Consider the following 16,275-nt stretch of genomic DNA (forward strand, 5'->3'; position numbering starts at 1 on the left):
TAAACAACACAATGGCTGGGAAGTCCGGAACTCGTGCAACACGTCGCAGAAACCACCGGCAAAACCCTAGCCTGTAGTCATAGTCCTCCACAGGATCTAGATCTTGGACATGGATGCTGGCCGTCATTCCTCAAAACCCCCCAGACTAACCGATGAGTGATCCTCATGTCGTTTGCAACCGCTAGAACACCTGTCGTAGGTTCAAAATGGTTCAAATGGCTCTGAGCACTATGGGACTCAACATCTGTGGTCATAAGTCCCCTAGAACTTAGAAATACTTAAACAGATCTAACCTAAGGACATCACACACATCCATGCCCGAGGCAGGATTCGAATCTGCGACAGTAGCGGTCACGCGGTTCCAGACTGAAGCGCCTAGAACCGCACGGCCACACCGGCCGGCCCTCTAGTAGGTGCTTCCTCGAAGGGGCCGAGAAAAGTCTCTTCAAATGCAGCATCCCGTCGCGTTCGATGTCTTCCAGCATCATCATGATATCCCGCTAACGAGCCTGTTTCGCCAAGTCGCCGGAGAATTGCTGTAAACGTTTGGGGGTGTGGGTGGCGTCTTGCTGGGCACTGTTCTTCATACAACCGTCGAGCTTCATGCGCATTACCGTCAGCTAGTTCATAAACAAAAACCATATCTCGTTGCTCTTCAAACGAATACTGCGACGCCATACTTACTGTATGACGAAATCGGAGATGACTTACGTGTGCACCGAAGCGAAGCTTACGTGTGAATGCCTCTGACGTGAGGTGGAGACAAAACAGCAGGACATATTCCACACGTGTACCTAATACGTCGGGGCAGTGACGGGGCGGAGGATGTTTGTATGTGTGAACCGAACCATAGCGCTGCCCGTCAACCGACGAACGGAAACAGGCAATCCCGCGGATAATCGAAGGGCTTGGTGCCAAATTTCCATAGTTTAAAAATTGTGAGTTGTCGATCTATACAACATTAGTAATTTTGGTTCCCACTGGCATCAGCTATCCAGGATCAAAATTCCGTGACATAACTTTTCTCCACTCTGTATATGTAGATGCAGATATACATATTTTGTGGAACAGAGGGGTATACTGGAAAAAATTGTTAGACACACATCAAAATGGTCACAGTTGTTTTCGTATATTTTAATGTGTAAATCTGTATTGAGACATTCTCGGCGTTCATAATCTCATGGCAACAGTACCTCAGATTAAATTCCTCTCCCGATCCGAGAAAATACAGTCAGCTGTCTTGTAACAACTGCAGTGCTTTGTTTACTCGAGGCATCTCGAAGCGAGATGTATTTCTACCGGGATATCGATTCATATTTTCATACTCTTAACAATGTATGCCTTTGAAGTAAACCATGGATAACTACAGTGGTTAAAATATCTTGTAAATCTAAAAGGGAAATTTGTGTAATACGCAGAACAAGTAAATTTCCTGTAGCACTTGCGTTCAACCAAATAATTGTAATACATTTGTAAAAGTATACTAGTGTGTCTCGAAGCCGGACGCTGTGGCCCTGCGGTTCTAGGCGCTTCAGTACTGAACCGCGCTGCTGGTATGGCCGTAGGTTCGAATCCTGTCTCGGGTATGTGTGTGTGTGTGTGTGTGTGATGTCCTTAGATTAGTTAGGTTTAAATAGTTCTAAGTCTAGGGAACTGATGACCTCAGATGTTAAGTCCCATAGTGCTTAGAGCCATTTGAACCATTTTGTGTCTTGGCGCGTTAATGAAATTGAGGTTGACAACAGAACTAAAGCTAGATGGAATATATCTGATGCCACTGACATGTTAAAAAATCAAGCCTATATGACAAAATCACAAGTAAACAGAAAGACTATTGCTGTAGCCTTTAGCAATAAATAAACACTTTTATAGTTTCAGTTAAGCTGTGTGGTACTCGAAATCGATTTTGCGTGCCTTGATTTTGAACATTATTCACTGGCGTTATTATCAGCCGCGCAAATTGATTGTAGCTTATTGATAATCTCTGGCAGAGCAGTCCTAAAGTAGATATTAAACGGCGTTGGTAGGGAGATAAGAGCCAGGCAGCGAGTGACAGAGAACTTGAGGGCAAAACGGGCCGAGTTCCGGACATAGTGGGTCAGTCGACCATTAGCTCTGTTTACGTCAAGACCTGGTGAAACTGGCGAAGTCGGAGTTATGGTAACTGAGCTGAGTCCTTCTGTCTACACCTGCTGATCAGTCTGGCTTTAAATTCCATGCTGTGAGGGACTGGGCGCTAGGAGCAGCACTCGATACTTCAAGGATTATCAAATATCTGCCATAACGCGCGTTTATGATCAATGTTTATCACATTACGTTAAGCTCATCTCTATTGCCTGCGCTGGGTGGCTTACCGAAATATTTGATTAAGTGTAATTACCTGAGCTAAGAGTCTGTTGCTTCAGTTAATTTATGTTTCTGATCAGTCGAATATTTGGCTGTTTATGTAACTGTACCTGTATTGGGGATTTCTTTGTTCCACAGAGGGCCTCACTGTAGTGTTTGTGTTGGTTATACGCAGTGTGAAAGGCTAAATTCAGTGATTAATCTTAACATTGGATTTGCCCATCGATCTGACTGTCGTCTTCCTTGTGCAGTGGTATTTTGGGAAAGTGCTTGGGCAATAAGGCGTGGCAAAAATTTTGCATATTAAATTTTGATCTTAAGTGTTTTATGGATTTTGCATTTAATCTTTTATTTGATATTTTATTTGATTTAACAGAAATTTCCTGCATTTAATATATGTTAAAATTGTGTTTTAGACTTTTATGCCTAAATACCACGGAAGGAAGCACTGTATGTAAGACCCAGTTATTAAGTACCATCTTTTAGAGATAAGCTTGTTATTTTCCTTATACAGTTGTTTGGTTCATGCAAGGTCCCTTGCATGTGGTTTGGTTAAATTACTGTCAGCTCTTATTCTCTGGGCACTTACTAAGTTTTCCTGTAACAAACTTCATTCAGCTAAATGGTTTAAGAGACGTTACCTTCGCCACTACTACACATTCGACATATTTTGTAAATTTGGTTAAAAATAAGTCTTTGGAATTTGGTGGCCTATTAAGAGGCTTTATGCTGATGGCCATTAACATTTCCTTAAGTTGCTTCTTTGGCCTATGTCTCACCTAAGTGGTGTTTGTTACAGCCCTACATAGTCTTCTGAGCTTCACGGCCGTCTTTTCAACTGCTGGTGGCCGCTGGGGCTTGTTGCTATTAGGCCACCTTGGTGTTTATTGGCTGACTGAGACGCGTCCGCGATTGTCTTAGCGCGCTGGTTCGCTCTGCATGCTAATAAATTTTAAGTTAAGTAGTGGCTATATTACTTAATGTCCTGACCTACGGAACCTCATTAAAAGTTTTACTTAAAGTTGTACATCTCTTTTGGAATATCCTTGTATTGCCCATGTTATGAATTACGGAGAGCTAAGTTTTTTTTATAAACCTGCTTAAGCACAAGGTACTGCCTTGATTATTGTGTTACACGAATATTTACAAATCATTTACCGATAATTACTGGTTTGAGCCTAAATTGGGATTGTATTTGCCTCATAGGTGGACATGTTAATCTATTTTGCTGTTTTGGTACGTGATAAAATTTTCAGTAGATTTTATGCTGTTTTTGGCAGTCTGTCCACCCTCTTGTGTGTTAGGGGCCTGTCTGATGAAAAAAAAATTTATTGGTCTTCCGAAAATCCTTTGAAGGTCCTAAACGACCTTTCTTAATTTGTCTTAAAAATATCTTTGCTGTTGGCCTTTGAGCAGCTTCTGTTACATAAATAAAGAAGCTTTTTCCTTCTTCAAAATTTTTTTACTGTTTTACATTATTTTGGCACTGTGTTGTGGCTTGTTGAGGTAAAATCATTTGTTAAATGTGATTGTTGCTGTAAGCAATTAATTAGCCTTACCCTGTCGCTCATAATTATTTGTGATTATCGTATTTAATTATTCAGACGACAAATGCTCCTATTCTGGATTCGCCCTTCCATGCTTTTCTTGTCCTACCCCATCCTGTGTTTAGGAATATCAACAGTATTTACTGTTCAGTGTCTATCAGTAGATGATAATGTGAGCACGTTCGGAGCGTTCCACGTGGCATGGGCCACTGGAACAGACATAAACAGAGGAAATATTCTGAGTCATCATCTGTAGTGGAGCATTTCTGACAGGAGTCGAAGTCCTGTGGCACTACAACTCTACTGTGGCGGTACAAGATGGTCCCTTAGCACTGCTGGTAATTGTCTGCTTTAGGTGGCTGCCCAAAGAAAACTCACTTCCACCCGCTCTGAGGCGCATTACGCATTACTTAGTTCCCAATGTGGATTACCTGCGTGACCAGCGAGCACACAATTTGGTTATTCCCACTTTTGATTATGCGATGTCCGTTGTCTTTGCCATCGCCACGACTTCGTCCATTGATAGCAAAGACGTAAGAACTAATATTGACTGATAATTTATAATTTTTACATAATTTAAATCATAACTTTGTAACTGTATCGGCGAAAGCAGGATCAAATAGTTAAGCGAAAAGGGTGTATTACATTTAATTCACAAAAATTGTAGCAAATGGAAGTAGCACCAAAGTCCTCCTCTAACAACAGAATTATAAAAGTCGAAAATAAAGACCTGCACTTGTAAAGGAATTATATAATTTTTTATGAATATATAGACACTAGTTCAACTACCAGAGATTAATGTGTGAAGCATTTGCTGAACAAAAGAAGCTTTACGTTCTTCGTTTATTAGTTTTACAATAAGTTACCTTTCGCTGTTATACTGTCATAGTGTTAAGACGTGTTGTGCCCTTTCTTACTGATAAAATTGGTTTAAATAATGAAAGTGATTTTGAAGTAGAGCGATTTCGTCTTTTGTGGTACCATGGGTCCCAGCTCCTCAAATTCTGGGAAATTATAACTATTATTTTAAATTTATGCAGAGAATTTTGATGGAGGCGACTATCTTCACGGCGACGCTGCTCTTCAATAACTACGTGAATGTGTTCATCTTTTTCCTTTCGTGGCCGCTACCGTCAGTTTCAATATATTTGCCGCGACATTCAGAACCTGCAGTCTTTCTTTTCATTTAATTTCGAAGTCCACACATTTACGTTCTAAGATGAATAAATGCGTTTAACTGTAATTCTTTTTATCCAGGCCACGGGGGATGATTGCACTCAAAAAAGTACGTGCCTCTATCGCGTTCGTTATGTTCGCATACATTTGAGTGTGTACAAGCGTAACTATATTTCCTACACAGTATTAACGTTTATTTTCCCTTGACCACTCATTCTGGAATGTACGTGCCCTCTTATTTAATGTAGTCAGTCGGCCGTATTCTTTAATAACATCATTTGTAATAGTCAGTGGCTTATCTTCCACACTTGATCTTTGCCTGTGTCGCAACAGCGCTTCACGCGAAATATTTATCACGCGACATCCACAATAATTTTTATTTCAAAATTTCGACGACCGACTGAATAAAGAGTTTTCTAACAATAACAATAGCAAAACATAATAATATAAGAGGACGCGTTACAAATGGCGACCGAGTGCCATGACGCTTGTTAATTTTCAGAAAAATTTAATATAAATTTTAAGTGGAAATGTTTAAGTAAATTTTCCCATCCGTTATTGCGACTACAACCAATTTTTCTCTGTTACACGTTACGTTAACTGCGTATAAGATCACCAAATTTATTAATGAAAATCTCGCTTCCCACGCCCGGGTTCCCGGGTTCGATTCCCGGCGGGGTCAGGGATTTTCTCTGCCTCGTGATGGCTGGGTGTTGTGTGATGTCCTTAGGTTAGTTAGGTTTAAGTAGTTCTATGTTCTAGGGGACTGATGACCATAGATGTTAAGTCCCATAGTGCTCAGAGCCATTTGAGCCATATTAATGAAATCAGCCCATAAAATTCACATATATCCATAAAATAAAAATTTTGAAAAATGGAGGTACTTCTGGAACATCAAATTTTGAACCGACTCCTAAGAAAACGACCGGCAAAAGAAAATACGTAAGGTAAGAGAAACAGCACTACTACGCTTTTAGTTGACCGTAAATGTGAGACAGAATAGCATTTTTACGACACCCACAGCGTAGCACGTATTTTTTTTTCAATATTTTAGTATTTTAGATGATGTGTAGATTGCTGTTAGTAAAAAATACCTGAATGCGTCACAAGATGGCGGATCATTTTCATTGATTGCGCGCACAAAAGTCATTTATCAGTGTACTGTTTTACTATAGACGTATTTTACTACATTGAATTACACGAAAGAGCGCGACGTAATCTGTGATTTGTTTACGTGTAATACGAGCCGCAATAGTAGTGAAGTTCCGCTGCAAGCTGGTTTACGATTACATACTTTAGCTATGGTGAAATTAAGATCACAAACCAAAACGATGGATAATTCGTCAGATGAGGAATCAGTTGCTCAACCTATACCCGACACAGAGATAGAAAACATGCAGATACAGATACCGCAGTCGCAGCGACTAGTGGTACTCAGTCGCAAGCGACAGACGAAAATATGTCAACTCTAACAATAACAACACAGATAGGGAATGTAACAGTCCAAATCAGTACATATATAGAAAATGTCGCAGCACAGATAGGGAATGTAACAGCCCAAATGAATGCACAGGCGGAAAATGTCACAGCGCAGATTGAAAATGTCACAGCACAAATAGGGAATGTAAAAGATTAAATGAACAGGCTAGACAGTGACGTAAAAACCCTTACTGAAATGCACAATAACTTGACGACACAACTGACACAACTAAAAAGAGAGGTAGCGGATCAGGTAATAGAAGTGGTGCGTCAAGATCTAAACCGTATGAATCGGGATATTGATAATAAGAAGACCACAGTTAAGGATATTCCAAATCAGATAAGTAAGTTAACTGAAAATTTCAATTCCATGAGTGTGCAGCAAACCGAGCTCAATACAAAAATGCAGGAAGCTGTAAATCTAGTTGAGGACTTGACAAAACAGCAGAAACAGCAATTCGAGGACTTGTTTGAATTAAAAGACACACACACAAACTGTACTCTAGAAACAGAGCTACAAAAAGCAATAAGTAACACAATGAAGCAAGTATACACTACATCTACATCAACATACATACTCCTTAATCCACCATACGGTGCGTGGCGGAGTGTACCTCGTACCACAACTAGCATCTTCTCTCCCTGTTCCACTCCCAAACAGAACGAGGGAAAAATGACTGTATATATGCCTCTGTACGAGCCCTAATCTCTCTTATCTTTGTGGTCTTTCCGCGAAATATAAGTTGGCGGCAGTAAAATTGTACTGCAGTCAGCCTCAAATGCTCGTTCTCTAAATTTCCTCAGTAGTGATTCACGAAAAGAACGCCTCCTCTCCTCCAGAGACTCCCATCCGAGTTCCTGAAGCATTTCCGAAACACTCGCACGATGATCAAACCTACCAGTAACAAATCTAGCAGCCCGCCTCTGAATTCCTTCTATGTCCTCCCTCAATCCGACCTGATAGGGATCCCAAACGCTCGAGCAGTACTCAAGAATAGGTCGTATTAGTGTTTTATAAGCGATCTCCTTTACAGATGAACCACATCTTCCCAAAATTTTACCAATGAACCGAAGACGACTATCCGCCTTCCCCGCAGCTGCCATTACATGCTTGTCCAACTTCATATCGCTCTGCAATGTTACGCCCAAATATTTAATCGACGTGACTGTGTCAAGCGCTACACTACTAATGGAGTATTCAAACATTACGAAATTCTTTTTCCTATTATCTGCATTAATTTACATTTATCTATATTTAGAGTTAGCTGCCATTCTTTACACCAATCACAAATACTGTCCAAGTGATCTTGTATCCTCCTACAGTCACTCAACGACGATACCTTCCCGTACTCCACAGCATCATCAGCAAACAGCCGCACATTGCTATCCACCCTATTCAAAAGATCACACATGTAGATGGAAAACAACAGCGGACCTACCACACTTCCCTGGGGCACTCCAGATGATACCCTCACCTCCGATGAACACTCACCATCGAGGCCAACGTACTGGGTTCTATTACTTAATAAGTCTTCGAGCCACTCACATATTTGGGAACCAATCCCATATGTTCGTACCTTAGTTAGGAGTCTGCAGTGGGGCACCGAGTCAAACGCTTTCCGGAAGTCAAGGAATATGGCATCCGTCTGATACCCTTCATCCATGGTTTCGCAAGATATCATGTGAAAAAAGGGCGAGTTGCGTTTCGCAGGAGCAATGCTTTCTAAAGCCGTGCTGATGCATGGACAGCAACTTCTCTGTCTCAAGGAAATTCATTATGTTGGAACAGAGAATATGTTCGAGAATCCTGCAACAAACCGATGTTAAGGATATTGGTCTGTAATTTTGAGGATCCGTCCTTTTACCCTTCTTATATACAGGCATCACCTGCGCTTTTTTCCAGTCGCTCGGGACTACACAAAACTCTACACAAAACACATCTGTAGTTAAACTGCAAACTGACATAGGCCAGATACATAAAACTTTGACATAGGACTTACCAGGCTGGCAGAATCAAATAGTCGGTCAACTAAACAGGAAACTTGGTACATTGAAAGAACGAAACCAACATGCAGCAGAAGAACTTGACAACATACCCACAGGTAAGAGCGATAGTGTGGTCAGTGAATATCCTATCCCGAATGTACATGTGTTCTCACCAAACTATGAAGTGTACAGTAGCCAACGACACCGTGACGAAAGAAAGGAACAGCAGATAGCTGAACCCACTTTGTCATCAGTTTTGTTAGAAGAGAGTCAATTTCAAGTGTTTATTCCGGAATTTTTTTTTATAAAGTTATTCAAAAATGTATTGCCTAAAACGCGGTCGGAACAGCAAAAGAAACAATATGTTACGGTTTATATCCAAGGCGATGGAGCGTTATGGGCGATGGAAGTGTCAGAAACTTGTCAGACATTAGAACAGTTTGAAAACGCGTTTCTTTCAAAGTACTGATCACATGGCGTGCAAGAGAGGTTAAGAAAAGCCTTATTCAACCCTGAACAATATAATCCAAAATTTGGATCACTCCGTAAGTACTCTGAAAAATATTTACATAAAACAAAATTCTGGGATGAACCAGTGACAGACACGGGACGTCCTACGCAATCTGAAAGCTAAACTACCGCTAAATATTCGGGAAAAGCTAGTACAAGTACCCGAAAGCAATTTGGAGTATTTTCTATTTGTCTTGGACTGTATTGACTTAATTAATGAAGACGCAAGACAAAGCCGCGCCAATTCAAATAATTTCCGTAGCAGCGGTGGCAACCAGCCTTCGCAGCGCCAGCCGCAGTACGGCGTCAACTAAGTAGCGTGCGCGGCTGAGTCACGACCGGCTTTTGTCAATTCCGTCGCAGCAGCGCATATGCCAGGCCCGAATTCGGGAGGCAATTCCAATAACAATTATAATCAAAATTTTAATCCAGAAAAAATGGAGATAGAAACTACTCTGGCTTTTCAAGTAACCGGAAGTGAAACTGGAATAGGAACGATAACGGAAATCAGTGGGGTAACGCTCACAGTAATTTTTCAGCCTCAATTTAACAACAACACGGCTAACCCATGAAATGTGCAGTGGCAGAACCCGATTAGCAATCAACACTATCAGTCCCAAGCTCAAAGTAACATTACGCTTGTAAACTTAGGGCAAAATCATGATCGCAATGTGCAATGGAGTAACAACACGTCGGGGTGAATATTATAGAAGTGACGAACGAAACACCTACAAGCAGTAATAATGGAGCGTTAAACTAAACGTGGCCTCATTATGCTCCCCAATGTTGGCCATGAATAATGACTACTTTCCGTCTGTTGGGAAACCGCAGGCGATCGTATCAGATAATACAACCAATTTTACATGCCATGCTTGGGAACAATTTCTAAAAGAGCAGCAGGTGAAACAAATTTTGATATCCAAATATAGCCCGCAATCCAACCCCATAGAAAGAGTTTTTCGTGAATTGAACAGATTTATGTGGACGTATGTAGCCAACAAACAGTCTAAATGGATTGAATACGTAAACGTTTTTGGACAGGTAGTAAATAATCTTCCGCTTTACGAAACAACAGTTACACAATCGGAATTAATATACAATAGGAAAGAAAACAATGAAAGGATTAACCCCATCCCATCTGTTCCAAGACAACCTGGAGATTTAAATGAAAACGTAAGACAGGTATTGATCTCTATTACAGAACAAGCTCAACGCCGTAAGAAACATTTTGACAAACAGCTACATGGTGTTACTTAAGACCAGTGCTGTTTTTCTGGGGGAACGCTGGGGGATGCGTACCCCTAAACATTTTCGTCGCCAAAGTAATTTTTTTACGATGCTGAGAACTTGTAAGAGTGCCAAAGATTTATTTCACTTTTTATTTCATTTTTTTGTGTTGGTAATTGCAATGCGAACGATACCAGTGCAGTTTTTGGTGGGAAAAGCGATGCCATTGACTGTTGAAGCATTTCCAAGTTGCAGCCGATGTCATATATATATATATATATATATATTAGTTCGACATGTTGATATGTTGATGACGTCATGGCTAAAAGCAGACGGGTGGTATCCCATGCTTCAGTTATAAGTAATTTTCGCTGCATTATATCCAATGTCGGAGTACCCTCAAACTTTCTTTTAGAAGAAAAGCACTGCTTAAGACCCATGGGAAATCTTCTCTGTCAGCCAAGAAAAACTCTAAATGGCAAGTAAGACATACTGGCCCGTAGATTATTGTACATATTCCGCATGACGGATGTTATTTAGTTGCGTATCCTCACAATGGTAAAATCAAAGGACTCTACGGACACAGAGACTTGAGGAAATTCTACCATGTTTAAGTATCACACTCGATATCTATCTATGCACACGAGTGAAATAAGTAAACTATGGTAAAAAGAAGAAATACGATTACGTTAAAGTAGGTAGATCTCCCTACGCAGCTACGTGAATCAGAGCATTTCACTACTTCTGTTTACATTCGTCAGTGATTGTGGACTCAATACTAAAGCAAGCTAGGACATACATGTCAATTGATGACTAGTAATGTTAAAATAGGACGGCGTACATGGAAGGTTGGCTGAATAGTTTCTGATCACAGTGGTATTTTAGTTTTAAGTTTATGTACAAAGGATTGTGGAGCGAACGATTAGCACAGACCTCGGAGCAAAGTAGATGTAAGTTTTTTTTTTTTTTTTTTTTTTTTTGGGCTTGGGTTTCAAGATTATAAGGTACAGGGTAAGTTACAGAAAATATTCGACTCCCTAAGGTACATAAGTATACGGTCACGCAAGTACATGCCATATTGCAGAGAGAATTTTTTTTTGAGGTGTCCACACCATCAGACTTTATTTATGAATATATCGAGCAAAGCGATATTAATTTTTTTATGCTCCGATGATGATATGATTTCTGGTTGCTAATGAAAGTTTAGCGTGTTATACACAATACGCACGACAACCTGATCTACGCAAAGTGCATCCAATGATAGAGTACAGAAGAAAAAAAGCTAGTGTGATCTTAATGAAATAAAAATAATTTTTCAACTTTATACACGGGTTTGAGCGCAAGTACACTGCTGAGGTACGATTTGCAAACATGATATGAGGCATACTTAATACCGTATCTTCTAGAATAAAGTAAAAGAAATAAGTACGAGGTAAGCTACAGGAAACCGACGGGCAGAGAAATTGGACAATGCCGAAACAACCTTAATTCTTTACAGGCGACGTTCATCGAGATGCTACGAGACTTCAATCGGCGAAGAGAAGCAACTATATTACTCTTACGTCACTACGACTTACGATCTACGTTACCGAATATTACCAAGATCACACTACTTGACACTCAGTAACACCAGAAAGTTTTAATAATTGGTCTTATTTTCGGCATTGAGAGTACCAAGAATCTATGCTGACTTTAGAGCAATGTATGCACTGATTTTCTCTTGTGTTTACAATATTTTGTCCAATCCGAGTTGGAAACGTTTTGTGAAGAATTAAGAGTAAGAAAGGACTTAGGTCACACGCACACAAAATGGTTCAGATGGCTCTGAGCACTATGGGACTTAACATCTGTGGTCATCAGTCCCCTAGAACTTAGAACTCCTTAAACCTAACTAACCCAAGGACATCACACTCATCCATGCCCGAGGCAGGATTCGAACCTGCGACCGTAGCGGTTGTGCGGTTCCATGCTGAAGCTCCTAGAACCGCTCGGCCACACCGGCCGGCTTTATTCAGTCAGTCGTCAAAATTTTGAAATAAAAGTTGTTGTGGATGTGGCATAATAACTATTTCGCGTGAAGCGCTGTTGCGACACAGGCAAAGATCAATTCTGGAAGCTAAGCCACTGACTATTACAAATAATGTCATTAAGGAATACGGCCGACTGACTGCATCAAATAAGACGGCACGTACATTCGCGTATGTGGTCATCAGTCCCCTAGAACTTAGAACTACTTAAACCTAACTAACCCAAGGACATCACACACATCCATGCCCGAGGCAGGATTCGAACCTGCGACCGTAGCGGTCACGCGGCTCCAGACTGAAGCGCCTAGATCCGCACGGCCACTCCGGCCGGATCTCTCTCACACACACACACACACACACACACACACACACACACATATATATATATATATATATATATATATATATATATATATATATATATATATATATGGTGTATATGGGGACAAGGAAAAAAAATCCCGGATTATTCCCGAATTTCTCGTTTAAAAAACATGCTTTTTCCCGGGCGAAAATACACTTTTTCTGTGCTAAGTGACAGTAGGTTTTCCGTAGATTTTCCCTCAGAACTATAAAACTTATCAATCCTTTGGTTAACGTTTATACAATCGCATAGAACTTCCCGGAAAAAAAAGAAAAGACGGAGCAAAGAAGTTTTGGAGAGAGTTTTAATAAAAAAAAATGAAAAAAAGGAGAGAAGTTTTGGAAAGACCTTTGATTTGCAGCAACATACACGTTGCATATTTTCGTATTACGAAAGTATAAATTCGAATTGCACCAAACAGCGCGTTCGTTTCCGGAGCGTTGAAACCGAGGTTGCGATGTCCTTTTGTAAGCGAGTCATATCTCAAGCCACGAGATCTCGTCAGCCGATGACAGCAGCTATTCAGCGCATATGACACGTGTTATAGTCAGCCAATAGCAAGATCACTGGTTACATAGCGCGAACACGCAAGAGGAAAAGTTAACGGTTTACATTAATGTACACAGTATCGTATATCTACAAGAAAAGCTAAGCTTTCACATATAATGTTAGTCTCTAAGATTAACACGCTACAACAGAAGCTAAGCTTTCACATGTAATATTGATCTTTTTTGCGTGTGTTATACTTTAAGACACATCACACAAATGTGGCAGTAAATTTAAAATTATGACATAAATGTCTTGGCTCCAAATTCTTGTAAGTGGCTGGTCCTCAAACTGTTCAGTTTCGAACGCTCTGTGATTTAGATATCCATCCCACTTTCTCACACGTGACATAATTCATCTTGCGTAAAAAGAAATTTACTTTGAAAGTAACGCTTTTCTAACTACCGTTCGCAATTCTATCCGGAGACTTAGAAATAGGTTCGATTTACCAGTTGCCAGAGAGCGCTAGAAAACGCATTATTGTGCGTGTGCAACTGCAGTGGTGTAGGAAGCCCGTACGTTCGTGTGTATAAAGCACTATGAGAGCTTACATTACACTACAAAAGAAACAGTGCATCAGAGGATACTCCAAAGAGCATCGGAATTTCGTAAACCATACTAAAATGCATAATTCGGCTTGAAGTGCAAATTGGCTTTTTCCAGATTCACAATGAAGTAGGTCCTATCTGATATTAAGCTTTTCAGTGTAGTTTTTGGGATGTAAATTTTCTTGGAGTACCAGTACTCTACGATCCCATTTTTGGTTCTTTATTATGGCATAATGCCATATATGGCTGAAGATGATAACGTGTACTTGAAATTGCACTTGAAATTCAGCGAACAGTGGGAACTAGCCAATACTGTAGAATGAAACACTTCGTTTCAAATAAAATGATTGCCTCGGCGGAAAGATTAATAAAGCCAAATTTCTTTAGCAAACTTGCAAAAATAACTTCACTGTCCTGCAAGGCGATTAATGCTTGGCTGCTACTAACATGGAAATAAAATAAAATCAGAAAACTGAAATTAATAATATATTTTTGCCCTCCGTAATTATGTGAATGTATTTTAATTCACTTGATAGCTCCCGGCCACAGAAATCCGTTTTGTTTTCATTTGACGTGGGAGCTGTACACGGAGCAGCGAAATCACTTAACGTAAACACGGGTCACGTGGAGGATAACCCCCTCTCCACTACAACTCAGACAACTCCGTGCAAGCGTGAATCTGGCAGCTAGGGCGCGCGAGAAAAATTTTTCTCGTTTGCATCTGGCTGCTTGCTGCTACTACCGATACATCTAACAGCCAAACTTCAAGTAGCGGGAGAAGGTAAAGTTTTGAAGGAGAATATAGGAGCGAATAACGAACGTGCGCATAAACTACTAAAAACCCGCCAGTGGTCTCATGAGCTATAATCAACGGGACGGTGTATAGTTACCCAACGACAGTGAGTTATTCAGTGTCCGTGACATGTGAGATATACACATAGGAACCAGTAAGAACGACCAGCTTTTTGCTTCGAAATAAAGAAGACTTGGTAACTCGAGAAAGCCTGTTACGGCACGAGTGTTTGTGCAAAGTATACGACCGTGTGCCGTCGGCAAGCAAAATGATAAAGTGCAGTACTTACCTTCGTGCAGTGACCGTAGGAGGTGCCCTGTGGTCCCTTCTCACAGCCAAGGTGTACGACGAGTGGAAGCAGATGCAGTAGTTTCGTAAACGCTACGAACGCTACACAAAACACTTCACGAAAATGTATTGATCGGCGAGCGCAACATCTCTATCCGGCAGTGTTTGCAGGACTACTGGACTCCAAACGGCGCGTAGCGTGCCGCTAGACTCATTGTTGCGCGTGCGGTTGCTTGTAACTGACACATTATTGACTGACAGCGTGAAGCTGGAGGGCAATTTGAATAGGAAGCAAAAATCTACGTTCAAGTGGACGCTCGCCATAGTGCAAAGAGGCGTAGAGACTCGATTTCCTGGCCTACTAAATAAAGTCTTACCACTACAGCTCATGATTTACGTCGCACGTTACAAAACAAAATATAAAAAACGACACCCATGTTCACTGAACAGAACCCATGTTTGTGTATATGTTAGTGTTAAGCTAGAATAAGTACTAGTCTCTGTGAATTTCATTTGTTACATGTTTATCTTGCCCATGATGCGACGACTATGAAACCCAGAAAGGGATATTATCAAATAGATCCTGGTATGAAAGAGGGAGGAAGTGGAGAGCATAAGCAACTATAAGGAAGAATGTCTCCCACTTACTACTCCAGATACCCTTGCAGCCATACAGCCTGGATCGATACACTAAAATATACGACGTTCTTGTGAGACTTTCTTGTTTTCAGCAAAAATATAACTGCAAAATCATAGAAAAGACTTGTGAAATGTAATGTTATTGTCAACGTGCCATTGAAGATTTTTTTGTACGTAGGAACAATGACACTGGGAATCGTCGTAAAGAACTGAACTATAAATTTGATCTAAAACACAATGTAACGTAATATTCATGTATTTGATCTAAAAGACGATGTAATGAAATATCCATGTATTTGATGCAAAAGATGATGTAACGTAATATCCATGTATTTAATGTATCTAGTATGTAAGTATTTTGTGTGCCCTAGTCCGTACCTTTTGTTTTCCTTGCTAAGTGCCAGTACCAGCACTAGAACTATATAAACTAAGTGATGAAGAGAACTCCATTAAAGAAATGAACAATGCCATTTAAATACATGTGTAGGGGAGTCAAGAACTACCAGTGTGTTAAGTGGTTGGGCTTATTGCCCGGAATTTGGCATTTCTTCAGACAATTCGCCCAAGAAGGCAATGTAAAGGGATTATATAGTTTTTTATGAATATATAACTACTTCAACTACCAGAGATTAATGCGTAAAGCCTTTGCTGAACAAAAGAAGCTTTACGATCTTCGTTTATTAGTTTTAGAATAAGTTACCTTTCGCTGTTATCCTGTCCTAGTGTTAAGATGTGTTGTGCCATTTCTTACTGATATTTTGCCCCTCTCTTCATCAGGGTGACTAATTGTGATTTGAGG

The sequence above is a fragment of the Schistocerca piceifrons genome, chromosome 1, assembly GCF_021461385.2.
Source record: "Schistocerca piceifrons isolate TAMUIC-IGC-003096 chromosome 1, iqSchPice1.1, whole genome shotgun sequence".
Taxonomy (NCBI): domain Eukaryota; kingdom Metazoa; phylum Arthropoda; class Insecta; order Orthoptera; family Acrididae; genus Schistocerca; species Schistocerca piceifrons.